Consider the following 16,108-nt stretch of genomic DNA (forward strand, 5'->3'; position numbering starts at 1 on the left):
GACTGATAATAACAATTACTCTGATAATTGAGTTACTCACATGGTCTAATTTTATGTTTTTGGAACAAGCCACTCAAACTATGAACTTCAGTTTTTTCTTCTGAGAGATGGGAATAATAATACCTACTTCAAAGAGTAGTTGTGATGATAGATATTATATATGAAATAATTGCATGATAAATTTCAAAATAGTATCTAAATAAAAAGAGTTGCTATGACTGTCATTCTTCCTTTAATTCTTTCTTTTAAAGTTTTATTTTATACAAGACACATTTCCTGCATGATTTGTCCCCTCTGTTATTGTCCACAGGACTCAGAAGCTGTAGAAAAATGCAGGCACAGACACCAGGCCCAGCTTCATCTCTAACTTGTGGCAAAGGACTGCACAACCTGGGATGAAGCCCTATGCTCCCCTATGCCATTTAGACAGAGCCTGGGGAGAGTGACTTCCCAGGGTATCCATGTTGCAATCTCTCCTTTATTTCTTATTCAAATGTAAGTCATTCACTGAGGCCCATATAAAGTCAACCTCATCCTGGAAGCTTTGGGTTTTACTTCTTTAATGTGCTTTGTGTATACATTAATTCTTAGAATCTGCACAGAAGAAACTGTGTCTCTTATAATGTAGTGATTCACATATAGTAGGCTCCTAATACTTAATGATGAATGATTAGATCAATGGACGGATGGATGGATGGATGGATGAGTGGGTGGACGGATGGATAGATATGTTGTCATTGTTCTGTTCATCCATCTGTCTCAGCATGGCTAAAAGTAATCAGGAGCCTGATATTTCCCTTTTCTTTGCTATCCAAATGAAATGGCTCAAGCCTCTATCCATGTCCTCCACACTCTTCCTGAAACCTTTGAGGTTTTCCAAAGGGAGGCTGATATTCTCCAGGGTCAGTCATTGGGCAGCCTGCCCTAAATTAGCCGTCCCTGCTCTCATAACCAGCATCCTCTTTCTGTACTGCTTTGACCCAAGCTAAGTACTGCTCCACTCTCTTCCAACACCCAACACATCTCTGGGCAGATCTTAACTAAAGCTTTAAAGATAGAAATGAATGGTTTCAGCACAACTCAGAATAGGAAATATTGAAAACTGAGTATTAATCACCACTACTCTTAAAAGTCCCTCAGCTATAGACTCCACCTGGATGTCTGGATGGCTTTCTTTTCTTCCTAGGCTTCTTGCCAGCCCCTTGCCAAGTTGCTCCACCCTTTCCAATCACCAACGAGGCATCAGTGACCAGTTTGCAAATTCCAATTAATTTTGTATGTAGTGCAGCTTAGCTCTCTCTCTCTTTTTTCATCTTATCTTTTAAGACAGTGGGGATATCATTTATTTAAAAAAAAAATCCGTCAGAATATTTTCCTAAACAAAATGCTATCTCCTTTGAGATAAATAATTCCACTTCTCTGCCAGGCAAAAGTAATGGCAAGTCAGTGTTTTGTTTGAAATAGTGTTTCCTGAATTTCTCATTTTTAAAGTTTTTTCACTTGAGATTTCCAGAATAATGGAGTTAAACTTATTCCCTCAGCAGCCTTCTCTCTGGTAATCAAACACCCTGAGGACTATTTATTCCATCTACGTCCAGAAGCCATCACCAAAAATTAACTTCTCACCTTCTTGGAATGCCGTGTTTTAATGGACATTAACAATGACATAAAGTTTGTTCTGTCTTAAGCATATTCAATAACTTATTAATATATACCAGACACTGGAGTGCAGACTTTTTTCACATCATAAACATTATTATTAGAAAATCTTGAATTATCCCCAAACTTTGAGCTCACCAGTTAGTCTCCATCTGTTATTGTTATTTAGGCTTTAGGACAAGAAGTTCAGCAATGCATATGTTGGGTCTACCAAGTCTTCAATCTTAAACTGCTTATTTTTCCACCATTTTCTGCTTTCTCTATGGTCCAGCTCCTCCATTGTCTTTTATGTGAAGTTTTGTCTTGTAACTAATTCCACAGCACTTCTTTCCTGAAATTGAATGCCCTATCTGCCTATATGCAGTTAGTACCATTCTACTCCAGCTTTTGCAACGCCTCTGCTATGTGATATCCTGGCTCTAGAAACAAATTATACAATTTTTATTGGCAGGAGGCAGGTCTCATGTTTATTTTTTAATCCATCCTGGTGCCTACCACTGTGCTAGGCACTATAGAAAATACTCAGCAAACACTGTTTAACATCTAAATAAAATAAAGAATTGCTGAAAGTCTTTTTACCATTTAAGAGTGTAATATAGACACTGAATGCAGAAGACATTTAGACCTCCCTCTTATGCAAAACAGAGAATTTGATTAACTTGGTCATTAGTCAACAATTATTGAGACCTACTGGTATACAGCTGTCTGTTAGGCGCTATAGGAGATGCGTATAGTAGATAAAGCAAGTTCTTGCTCTCGTGAGAGTTAAGATTGTTCTTAAATATTTTCCTTTTGCTTCATTGAAAAGAAATTTAATTTGTCATGCATTCATAAGACATGGGTCAGGAAACACCAACACATTTAAACTCAGGTAACTATATGGTAAAGCAAGGGGGAAAAGGGAGGGAGCTTCCATTGAAACATCTAACAATTACTAGTTCTTTCAAGGCTAAAAACAGTTTATCTCCACAAAGTCATTTTAATCCAGTCCAATTGTTAGACAAAAACATTTTATAATGCAGACATTTTTGGAAGGCAATTGACATATGTAAAAAAAAAAAAAAAAACAAACCTGTATTTTTCAAGCAGGATATGGAGTGTTAAATTTTCTGTTGAGGTCAACTCTGCAGTAGCATATTTGATGATTTCATTAACATCCTGAGGCAGTTTCTTTCAAGGAAAGGTAATTTGAAGTTTTTGATTTCTTTTTTAAAATTTTCATCACCTCTGTTAGCGACAAAAATATGGGTTCCTCTTACAAATGATTATTTAAAAATGTGAAAGTCAAGCAAACCGTTAGTGTCCTAACAGATTGTCAATACTAATGGTTATGAGAATTGGAATGGTGACCCCAGCACAAACAGTCTTTTTGGAAACATTTGCAGGGATGGCCTGCAGAATGTGAGGCTAAGAGAATCTTATATGGCAGGAAAGCCTGCTTGGAATCTTCCTAGAAAAATAAGCAAAACCAAAGGCCATTCCTATAAAATTTCCAAACCACTTCACTGGAGTGGAGTATTGAAATCATGAAGTCCCAATAGAAAAAAGAAAAAAATAAATAAAGCATCAAATCTTATCCAACATTTTGACAGCTAATCACAGCCATGTTAAATGTTACTGGGACTATGAGTTTAAATGGTGTCATTAATCTTTTGGCCTATGAAATACTGGCAGATAATTAATGTATTTCATATGCAATGAAGCAAACCATCATACCACGCTACCTAAGGAGCTTCTTCTATCCTATCACCTAAGAATTAGATGCAGATGATGCCAAGGCTTTCTGGATATTGGCAGAATCAAGTTTTTTTCTATGCAGTGTCTTTCCTCCCAATCTTGCCCTGCAGTAAACACTTCAGCCTCACTTAGGTGTAAGCCAATCAGGGCTAATCCACCTATCCCAAGGAGGGCACAGTAAAGAAAAGTGCCTCATTTGCCAACTTCTGCCCTCATTTGGTTTATTTTGAGCACTTCATTAAAAATAAAATGTATTATCACGTCTTCATTTATCTTCCCTATCCAGAAGGTTCGGCTGAAAGATTGATCTGATTCCAGATACTAAGGAAGTATCACTTTGCAGCCAATCACTCTGGGTTTTCTGGTATCCTAACCCAATGCTTTTAATAGAGATGTGTTTTCCAGTGCAGACTCTCCAAATGCTATTTCCTACTAGTGTGCAGGGAGAGGCAATGCTGACAATATTTCTACTCATCTTTTAAATTACTGGAAGGTGATTCTATAGCATATGGCTGTTAAGTTTAACAAAAGTTGGGGGGGGGAGGAGGAGACAGGCCTGGCCATGAACATTCAGGAAGCTGGACCAGCGCCACCTGAAGGAGCCAGGAGGCCAGGAGGCCGGATGTGCACAGATCCCTGGGAGGAAAAAGAAGCCAGAACAGTTTAAACGGTCAAAGAATCAAATGTAAAGTGAGCTGCAAGGGTCAGATCTGGATGGAAGCCCAAATTCTGAGTCTCCGCATCCGTCCGGGGATAAACTTGGCTTCCAATCAGGGCTGACAATTAGGCCGTACAGTTAATATTTTTACAGCTGTTTTATTAATAACACATACAGTGCATCCAGCCAGGATTTGTTGGAGACACCTCAGGAAAACGAATGATGTAAATAACAGATGGATGTAGAATATCCCTACAAACAGGCATAAAGATATTCCCTTCTTGTTTAAAAAGAATTTAAATAGACAGATTGTAGATAAACAGGCAGACAGAAAGGGGGAGAGGATTTATGATATTTGAGGTGGTGGTTGCATGCATTCACATGGCGGAAGACATGGACATAAACATATACACTCTCTATATGGGAGGAGATGCTCAAAGCTTTGGCTTCTGGAAAAAAAAGTTTCATGGCGCAAGGGCTGAGCATCACAGCCTGGAGGCCCGTGGAATCAGGTGTGCTGATGCGGCTCCTCAAATAGCTCCTCTGATACGTGGTCCAAGCCCAGAGACAACTTGCGTGGCTTGTCCAGGCATACCTGAGCCCAGCCTTGACCCCCCAGGGTGTCCTGGGTCCTGCTTTCTTCTTTTTCCTTGTCAATCTGCCATTCAAAGACCCAGTGCATTCTTTTCAATCTTGCATCAGAACTAGGAGCAGTGATATTTTAATCTGAAAAGAGAAATTAAAAATTCAGGATCTTCATGTCTTTTGTTTTCACTCCTACTATTTTTTTTGTACTGCTTTTTCATGTGCCTGCTGCACTGTGCTCCTACCATACTTTGCAACCAGATGGCTCAGGAACGAAGAACAAAGGCCACTAAAAAGTGGGCGGGGAGAAAAGGAGAAAGAAGCTGAGGACTGAAAGTCAAGGCGAAATCAGAGATGGAAGCAAAGCTCAATTGCTTTAATTACCAATAAATTTTGGTTGAATTATGAACCTAGAACACGCACTTCCAGTGATCCTGTATGTGCGTTGTGTGTGTGTGTTGTGGTGTGTGTGTTTGTCCCACACTCATCCACATCCCCATTATTTTATTTCACTGGTAGACATTAAAGCCAGAATCCTATATTCTTTGATGCATCTCTTTGTTCACCGATGTGTCAAAATTGGCCTGAGGTGTCTTTACCCAGAGAGAGCATGGTTGAGCTCAGACCTGGGCACTCAGAATGAGTCCATCTGCCTGGGAAGAAAATATGGTCGGCTCAGAAGGGCTCAGGAGTTGTGTGACCCGACATTTCACAGTAGGTGATCTTGGGCAAGTCACATCCCTTCTCACCTTCTTAGTTTTATCCTCCAGAAATATCCACCCCAAGGGATGCTGGGAGTGTTAAATGGAATAACATGTTATAAACTAGAAAGCACTGTATGAAAATATTGTGGTTATTCTGGAGCATTGCAACCTCTCGCAAAACTTTACAAGTGGCCAAGAGTTGTCTTCAATGCTTTTCTGTGACCTCCCCGCTGAGTTTCATACTTCACTTAGACCCCCAACTAAGCCTGCCTCTCCAGATTGTGCCATACACTGTGAATCTTACCCATGGCTCCCAATTGAACTTACTGTTTGTGCATCACGGAATTTTATTAGATTATAGGATGACTTAATTGTCATTTAGGCAATTAGTTGCTTTGCATGTGAATCATAGAAAGAATGGATTTTTAATCAGTAATTTCTGCAGACACAAAGTCTTCAAGCAAAAGGAATGACTATCTAATGGTGAAATTTCATATAGATCAATGGGACTCAATAACTTTGGAAAGAAAATATTTGTTTTACTTCTAGTCACGGATATACCCAGAAGCCTATTCTGACTCCTTGTAAAGTCAAGCCAGCATCCATGCATGAATAGGGGTATGAGCTAGAAAAGAAGAAAGACATCATGTGGGGTTCATGAGGGCTTCTGCTGAAACCTTACTTTTACATCCTCCAATTGAGGTGAAGTTTTCTTCTCACTGCAGTGTGCATAGCTACACTCTTCTCAGCCTCAGACAGGGTGTGGATACTTGTAAAAATGACACTGCTTGATATTTTCATTTAAAATGAAGCTATGTGTACAGATTACGCCCTCTCTGATACTCTTGAGAACTCTGGAAGACGCTGAGAGAAATTTGATTTACAGATGAGTAAAATGAAATGCAAGGACATAAAGCAACCCCCTTATCTCCCAGGGCTAGGCAGGCTTTTGAAATGCACAGTGCACCTTCCCCTAGTCAAGAGGAAGGGGAATGATGGGTCATCCTCCTTCACATGGAAATTCAGGCAAAAGACCTGCGCCCATCTGTACCAGAGGCCCAGTTACTAACTGATGCTCAGAATCTCACATGTTTGGCAGCAAATCATAAGAAAAATTAAAGACTTGGGAGTCAGCCTATAAGTTTCAAATCTTGGCTCTCCAGCTAACTATATGTTCTGAACCTCTCCAAGATTGCTTAATTTCCTCAGTCCTTGTAAAACAGCATCATGATTACCTAACACATAGGGTTGTTGGGAGTGTTCAATGAGATGATGCATGGAAAGCAATTGACACAGTGCCTGGAAATGTAGTAAGTGCTAAAAAATGTTACATGTGAGTATTATCATTACGGCTCAGTGAGCAGGTCCTTTCTATCTCTGGGAATCGCAGACTATTAGAGCCGGACAGAAACTTAGAGGGGTGTTTTTCAAACCGCTTGACCCAAATCTTTATTAAGAAAAACATTTTAACATATAATCTAGTACAGAAAAATATATTACTTGCCAGTAAAATGGAAAGTTAATGTTTTTCAGAAATTGTTAAAAACGGACTCGTTTGTGATTTCTTCTGACATTTATCTCTTTATATTTTTCATTTTTAAAGGTTAATAAGCATGTTATAGAGGAACAAAACAGTTTCAATACACACACATATTGAAACAGAAATTTCCTTAAACAAGTCCTACCTTCACTACTTGTAATACACTCTAATATTTTCTCTTTGGTTTGATTCTGTTTTGTTTTCTTCTAAAATATTGGTGTGACCCACTAAATCATCTTTAAAACCTCTTTCTTTTTTTTGTGATCACCACCCCCCCAAAACCTCTTTATGAGTCACTGCTAATGGTTTGACAAAACATTTCTTTTTATAGATAAAGGAGTAGGGCTCAATGTGATTTTCCAGTATCCCTTATATGACCAGGGGCAGAAATTGGTCCTCACCAAGGACTCTGGGGTTCCAATCTTGAGAGACCTGCAGTCACTAAAGGGCACCAAGATGCAAAGCCTTGCTTTTGCTGCTTTTGTATCCTGAAAGTCTGGAACAAGAGTTTCTCTGTGAATTCGTTGCCATTCAGAACATCCCAACAGACGTGTGCAGGTCACTCTGACACACTTGAAAATTCCCCGAACCATAAGAAAGATCTGTTTTCCTCACTGCATTGGCAACACATTTGGAAAGTTATTTGAATGTTTTTCAAAAATTGTTTATAGATTTGAAAACTGTTTGGGGTTTGTGATTGCTTCTGTTGTTTGCCTCTTTGTATCATCTCGTTTTTCAAAATTTAATAAACACTTTGCAGAGGAGCAAAATAATTGGTCACACACTTGTGGGTTCCCAGATTTGTTTTACATGTGTATGCAATACAGAGTAACTCAAAACATATTCAAGCCCAATACATCAAATCATCTCTGATGCTGTGGTCAAGACCAAAGCAGAATCTGAGTGAGCACCCACAGCCCTAGACCACATCACTCACTGGGCCTCCAACCGCAGGGCTCAGGGGACAGATCGGAGCCCCAGTGACGCATGTGTCACCATTATGGCCCACGGCTGGAAGCTGCTGTGAAAGACTCCCTTTGAGAGCTGGAGCACAGTCTGGGGTCCCTTAGTGTTGGAGGATTTGCTCAATTTATGACATCAAAGGAAGCAACAGCCACTGTAGGAAGCCCCATGAGGCGGGAGCATCTCCACTCAGCTCCATTCACTTGGCTTAGTCCCATCCACAAACAGCTGCTAAGCAGGGTTTGTCTTTGACCAGTTTGTAAAGCAGGTGGAGATAGGTGGGTCACCTTTCCTTCTTTGTCTGGCATCTTGAGGACCTTCTTCCTTCATCCTGCGAACCCTACAAACCCCATTGTTCATAGGAAGGGGATTGAAAGCCCTGTGGGTTTACTCTTCCTCCCAAATCCTTTGATTTATAGGGCATCCTCTATAGAGATCATTGATCTGCTCTTGTTATCTTAGGTTATTCAGGTCTTAAATGGTGACATTTGTGAGATGAGTTCAAAACAACCCTCTACTTCCATCCCACCTCATTTTCCTTGCAACAATTTGTACCTAATAAGACCTGGTTAACTCGAAAGCATTTTCATTGCTTTTACTTTCTCATGAAGAAGAAATCGATGGAAAAGGTTTTGTGAAAATTCCAACAGACCTTTAAGTGGTAACAATCTGGTTCTTAGAGAAGCCAAGAGAAATGGAAGCAGCCTGAATGTAGGATCAATGTAGGCAAAGCATTTGGGTCATTCAAGCTCCAAATTTGGATTCATGTGAAATCTTTGACAAAAATGGATCAGATATTCACTTTCTAAATTATTCATTCATCTGTATATTTGTATATCAATATTTTATTTAACAACACAGTTTAAGTTGTCGCTGTGCTTCACACCAGACTCAGATTCAGGTTTACACTGATAGAGTGGATTTGCCTAAGATATTTCTAGTTCACATGGGGATATCTGTATAGCTTTGTCACAGAGCAAAGGTTCGAAACACCAAGTCCTGTTGCTCACAGTGTCTGTAAGTTGTCCATGGAGAATCATGGCAGCAGATATTTTCTTCATCTTATACAAGGCTGGCAGACTTTGTACAAATGGCTAGCTACAAGCTTCATGTGCAGCATCTCCAAAACAGTATCAAATGAAGAAAAAAAGTGTGTCAGTTTGGTACAAATAAACTTTTAAACCAATTTGGCTACATTGGTTTGATTAATGGTTCGATTATCTTAGTCCATAGCTATAGCTATGTAAATATAGGCACCGTGTGAATGGTTTGGCCACACACGCTCCTTACACATAACTACCGCCTCCTTCACCCCTCACTCACTGTGCAGTGATTTACTTATGTCTCTCATTCCAAACCTGGCCTTCTATGATCTGTTCTGTGGTACTGCAGCCAGGACTCTGCAAACTATTTTTTCTTTATTTCCAGTTAGGTTGTGCCAGTAGGAGACACTAGATAAAGAAAGCCAGGTGAAGAAAAGAGACTTCTTCCTTCAAGGTCTAAGCTGTTCCAATAGCATTATTCTGGGAATAGCACCTCCCACTCCTTCTGGCACAAAGAACCAGCTTCCTCGTACCCTGTGAAGGAACTGCAGCATCCAGGTACTTCCTTATTCCTGCTACCTCAAAGGTCTGCATCCCATTGGCATTTCACCCCTCCTCTGAACTGCCAGATCCCTGGCTGGATTGCCTTTTTGTTCTAGAATTTTCTAAATTCCTTTATTAAGTTTCCCAGTTGAAATTCCCAATGTAATTTCTATTTCTCTCATGGGCCCTGAATGTACAGTACCTATATCAAGAGTAGTCCCAGAAGAGAGGTCCTCCAAATGGAGTTACGGAATTGGTTTAAATCCCTGAACTTGAGTGCAATGCTGGCACCCTGCTAATGGAAATGAAATATTAGTATTTTATGGCGTGCAGTGGCATCTCAATTAATTGTGACTAATTTTGATAAAGTGCCAATTGAACCAGTGTCTTAGGAGACCAAATAGCTGCTGAACTTGGCCTTCATGGTAGCAGCTATGATAATTTCAAGAACTATGAGGTGTGAGGGCTGCTTTGAATGAACTGGGGGACTTATAGGAGGACAATGACAGTTCAGAGCTTTAAATTCTCTGCTCACATTACAGTGAGATAACCAAAAAGCTTTTGCTATGGCAGATCCTAAAGATTCTCTTCCTGTAACCACAGAACTGACCTAATTGAAAATCAAACTCAGAATTTTATTACATGGATTGCAAAATGACACAGACTCACCAACCTTCTTTTGTGAAATTTAGGGGATTAACTGGGGAGAGGTGGATCCTGACACTTTGGGTGTGGCATCTGGATCAATTGAGTCAAAGCTAAGAATCTTGAATCCCTAATTGGCTATAAGCCTCCCTTCCCAGTAGAAGCAGCTCATTCCCCTCAGTTTGAGATTAGTTTCCTTCTGCATGAAGACCCTGTAATAACCTCACTTGGGCAGCTGCCTTGCAAGAGAATGTCTATTCTCCTTAAAACTTACCCCAACTACCATTTACGATCTCTAGACCTATAATCAGGATCACATCTCAGCAAGTGCCAGGGAGACAAAGTCTGATCTGGGAAGAGGTAGCTTCTACCAAACAAAAAAAAGTAAAATGTTGTTAATTTATAACGATAGAAACCTAGCATGTGTGTGGGAATGACTTCGAAGGGTGTTAGATGATGGAATGTAACATTGGATTGAATTAAATTTCTTGATATGGATACACTTAACAGAGAGTCTGGATTTGCAAATGTTCAATCGTCTTTCTGGTGCCGTTTATACCATCTTATTCCACTTCCCTCTTACTCTCAACGCCCTTTTACTCCACGCCCATCCTCCATTTCTCCAACTCCCACCTCCATCTTGTCTTGTTCCTCAACTCACCACAATTAGTCCTGTTTTTACTCTGTCTCTTCTACTTGACCATCTTTTCATCCATTTCGCTTTCTCTCCTTCTTCCTTGCTTTTCTTCTCCTTCTCTTTCTCAAGACGTAAAATAGCGAGAGTAGTGCTGGTAATGAATCTATACCAAAGGAAAGGAAAGTTATACATTTAAAAGGGAAATAAAGCAAAAGCCCACACTATCAAGTTCCAAGTGTATTCACTCACCCTAAACTCCCCCTTCGGATTTTCCATCACAATTTCCATTTATTTCCTTATTCTCATCTAATTAAGATCTTAGGGACAGCTAGGATCTTTCACAAATAAGGGCTAGAAATGTTCAACTGTCTTCCTAGTGTCATTTATACAATCTTCTATGGTACTTTTCTTCTTTATCATTGCAAATATATAATATTTTATTTCCATGAAAGGTTTGATTTTTATTTATATGTTTGTTTGTCATTAATAACCTAGAAGAGATTTATGATTTTGGTAGCACAGTTTTTGAATAAAATAGACTTAAAGTGGCAAATCACCAATTTCAAAGAGAATTATAAAATAAAATATATTTTTAAGCTGAATATTGCTTGTATAATCTTTCAGATAAGAAAGGAGAAAGGAAACCAGTAATTAAACTAAACAGTTAAGATCACAGACTTCGGGATCAGATTGCCTGGGTGCAGACCCCAGCTTTGTCATTTACTAGCTGTGAGACTTTAGGCGAATTATAAGAAATCTCACTGAGGCTAGGTTTCTTCATTTGTATCAAAATAGTATCAAGCACATGGTGTTGTTGTGAGAATTAAATGAGCGAATAGGTGTAAAAAGTAGAACAGTACTTGGCACATAGTAAATATGTGTGTGTGAGCTTTATTCTTAACAGCCTGTTGAGGCCTTTTTTAATCCTGATTTTATAGATAGGAAACTTAAAGGTAACAGCTAACATACTCCAACAGCATAGCTGGTAAATGAAAGAGCAGAGATTTGAAACCCCTCCATTGGATTCTAAAGCCCATACCCTGTCTGTTACACCATGTCGCTTCCCTTCTAATGGTCAAACATACAGAAATGTATGCACCACACCACAGAACCCACAGACTAAATAACTTCCAACGTATGAGAGTTTCATTCACAAAAGTAACTTAAAAAAAAAAAGTTGGAAGGCATTTTCTAATCACTAATGGTGTAAATAAGATTAAATAGTTTTGGACAAAAAAGATTGAGTTAATGACCGTATATGAGAAAAGAAGGAGAAAAGTAACAAAGTTGGGCTTTCTTCTAGGATGACCCTCTAAAATCAGCCACAAAACTTCCTGAAGTAATCTCATTGTTTTTAACTTTTGGACTCAAGAAATGGTCCTTTGTGGATATTCTAATCTCTGCTACTTCATCTCATGTTTTGGGGAAAGAGGAAGAAACTCCATTCTTCCATCTAATTTATAACTTATACAAAAAAGAAGGCTTTAAATGTTATGAATTTTTAATTTTTTTTCATTTAGTTGATTATCTTGCTGAGAAAAGTGACTGCCAAAGAACTGTGCCTAGTATGAGCAATAAACATCAACACTATCTGCTGCATTAATAATTTAAGCATAAATAATCAAACAAAATAATCTGGCAGGTCCCACAGGTGAATCATACAGAGTTTTAAAAATGCTAGTATGTTTAAACCAGGCAACTTTTAAATGAAAATTTACTCCAACGTGGACAGAGATGTGTTAGAGAGGCCACTGATAACATCCATTCTACTAACACATTAATCTTATTGTTTTTACCAGAGTTCATTCATACCTAACACCTCACTAGACTACATGTTATCCATGGAATCAAGTTCAAAGTCCTCTGCAAAGTGGCTTTATCACATCTACTCTGAGCTGATGTTCAGCAGGTACTTTTGATTTGTTGGACGTTCATTCTGACTGGTCAGTAGCCATACCTTATTTTTTTTTATTAATTGTTTTAAATATCATTATATTTGTTCTCTATTGCTGCAGTAAGACATTGTCACAAGCTTCGTGGCTCCAAACAATACACAGTAAGTATCTTACAGTTCTATAGGTAAGAAGTCGAACACAGATCTCCCTGAGCTAAAATCATGGTTTGGACAGAGAGATGTTCCCTTTTGGAGACTGTAGGGAAGGAAGAATCCGTTTCCTGTCCTGCTCCCATTCTAGTAGAGGCTCACATATCTCATTCTGTGGTACCATTCCTCCATCTTCAAAGCCAGCGACAGTGGATGGAGTCCTTCTCACTGCAAACTTCTCTTTTGCCTCCTTTTCTAGTTATTAGAACCCTTGTAACACATTGGGCCCAACAGCATAAACTACGATAATCCCTCTATTTTAAGGTTATCTGGTTAGCAATATTAATTCCATCTGGAACCTTAATTCCTCTTTGTCCTATATCCTAATATATTCATATATTCTGGAGATTAGGACACAGACCCCCTTAAGGGACATGATTCTGTCTACCACAGCTATTCATGCAATTCTCCTTGCATGCTTTCTACTGATCTCCCAAACATGCCCTTTTCTAACATGAAGCTGAGCTCCTTTTTGATCCTCAGGATGAATGCCTTTTTCCCTCTCTCTGCCTTTCCTAATTTGTGTCTTCCTTCCAACTAAGTCCTTTTCCATTCCTTCAAAGCCTATCCATACATTTAGGTCCGGCTGAAGTTTCACTTCCTACATGGAGCTTTTCCTATTGCAGAGCGCTCTTCTTGGTTTTGTCTCTGTTTTTCCCTTCCTTTTTTACGTTCCAGTAGAATTCTATTACACTAACCCACATGAAATTGCCAATGGTATTTTTTATCTACAAAAAGAGAAATTGAATATGATTTAACCTAACACTTAATTGTCCACTATTTGTCATTTAGTTGTTCCTAAATTAATTTATTTCTATCCATATTTGTTTTCTCTTCCTATTTGAACTGCAATCTCTTTTAAACCAGAACTGAGTCTCACCCTTTTTTGAATTACCTTCTACCATCCAGTTTTCACTTGCTTAAAAGACAGTTGTTCATTTAATATTGATGTAGCTGATGAACGTTTTACCTGCTATGGTTACTTTGTTGCAAACCACAGAATATCAATCTGGTCCAATTTAATGGAAAGAATTAATATATTAGAAAGATAGTGACAGAACACAGAGAGCTAAAATATCTTCCAAGATGCATAAAATATTGGTTATGAGTGAGTTAGTGTCAGTTGATTTGGTCCTGTGACAATACCCTAGACTAGAAGTTATCTTGGCATAGGCCATATTATGTCCCTACTTTGTGAATGAAAGATGTAGCTAGCAGGACACTGCGATTGACAAGTCCATTAGGAGGACCACATAAAATGTAGGGATAGTAGTTTCCCGAAAGGCAGTTAAATTGCTCACACCAGAGAAAAGATATAGAAATACTGGGTAGATAAAATGACCAATGCACATGAATAAAATCTAAAATAAAATTTCTATGCTAAGGGGCATTGTCAATACAACTACATTAAAGGCAATAGAAAAAATGGTAAAACAAAACATGAGTAAGGATAACTTTTAATAGCTATAGTCTACATCAAAATACTGAATCGTAAAAGAAAAAAAATCTTCCTTATGTAGTAGCAACACCAACAGCTAATATTTATTGAGCATATATTATAACTCAGGCATGGCGTAAAATGGTGCCTGCATTTTCTCATTTAATCCTTGTTGTAACAAGCCCCTTGGTTGAGTTCTGTCCTGTTACTCTTCTCATTTAATGATAAGGGAAGTGAGGCATAGAGAGTTACCCACATTTTATATCTACTAACCACAAAGGAGAAGCAGTAATGAGGTGAGGCAGAAGAGGTGCAAAGGGAGAGATACACCTATATTATCTGGACATCAGTGACACTTGAGACAATCACGGTTAGGGGAGAGACTTCAATTAATGAGGCATGTAACTAGGCCTTGTGTCTTCCTGTGTTGGAGGCCAGAGGAAAGAATGTCTACTGTCCAGTTGAGAAGACTGACACTTGGACAAATAATTCCAATGCAATGTAAGAAGCTCTACACTAGACCTCCCTATAATGGTTCAGAAAGAATTCAGAGCAACCCATGACTCAGGTAACAATAGGAAGGAGAAAACTGGGAGAGTTTCTCCGACAGAGGGTAGATCTTGCAGAATACATAGAAAATGGTCATATTCAAGAAGGCAATCCTCAGGAAGTACATCATGATGAGTGAAAATCCAGAATATTTAGGGAGCTACCAGCAGTGAGGGATGATTTAAGCTATGCAAGTCATGATGAGAATTTGGGAATGAGAATGATGGGAGATGAGACTGAAAACATAGATTAGAGCCAATTTTTAAAGAGCTTCGAGTGCCGTACAAGACATCTGCTTTTTAAGTTGCAAGCAATGGAGAAGCCCTGGAAGTATTTAAAGCCTGTGTGTTAACGACAAGATCAGATTTGCTTGGGAAAGGCAGTTGAAAGCTGAACTGGAGCTGGGGGGGACTTCTGGGTTTCTGATTTAAGTAACTGGGCAAATAAGGTGTCATCGAATTCAGGACTGGATTCTTGAAGGAAGGAAAAAATTGAGGGGAAATAAAATGAGTTTGGTTTGAGAATCTCTTCATGATAGTATCCAGCAAACATGTGAAAATGTAAGATAGAACCCAGGAGGCATCAACATTTGTAGAACAGGAACTTGTAATGATTAGAATATTAGAGAGAGAATAGTGCATGAGATAACACAAAGAGAATGAAAAACAAGAAGAGGGACAAGAACAGGAACTCTGGAGACAGCAACATTTAAAGAGAGGAGGAGGAAGATAAACTAGGCAAGAAGGCTCATAAAGAATCAAAAGATTAAGAGAAATGCAAAGGAGCAATTTTAATAAACCGGGAGATAAGAAACTGTCAAGAATGCAAGTTATGACACAACCTTCAAGTAAGAGGAGAACTCAATATTTCCCTTAGGATTTGGCTGTTGAAAGGTTAACGATCGTTAGGAGCTAAGGATCCCAAATAGATACGCACCCAATACAGGAACACCCAGATACATAAGAATTATAAAGAGACTTAGACTCCCACACAATAATAGTGGGAGACTTCAACATCAATATTAGACAGATCAACGAGACAGAAAATTAACAAGGATATCCAGGACTTGAACTCAGATCCAGAACAAGTAAACTTAATAAACATTTATAGAACTCTCCACTTTAAATGCACAAAATATACACTCTTATCAGCACCACATCACACCTACTTACAGGTTTAAATGAAATATTGGTTGGCTGCTTGTTTGTTATTTTCTTCCCTCATTTTTTCCTGTCTCCATTATTAAGCACAATTATTCGTACAAAAGAGGTTTTCAATACCCATTTTTGGACTGCAGTCTAGC

The 16,108-nt window shown here is 38.8% G+C and overlaps 1 non-coding gene across 1 annotated transcript; it reads right to left on the bottom strand.

Moving 5' to 3' along the window:
* Positions 1 to 267: 267 nt before the first annotated feature.
* On the bottom strand, positions 268 to 468 carry LOC116561887. The gene has a single exon (XR_004273655.1). It is a non-coding gene; the product is annotated as a small nucleolar RNA SNORA73 family (small nucleolar RNA).
* Between the last annotated feature and the right edge of the window lie 15,640 nt (positions 469 to 16,108).

This window comes from Sapajus apella, unplaced genomic scaffold (assembly GCF_009761245.1).
Source record: "Sapajus apella isolate SASKATOON/1434 unplaced genomic scaffold, GSC_monkey_1.0 scaffold30, whole genome shotgun sequence".
Classification (NCBI taxonomy): Eukaryota; Metazoa; Chordata; class Mammalia; order Primates; family Cebidae; genus Sapajus; species Sapajus apella.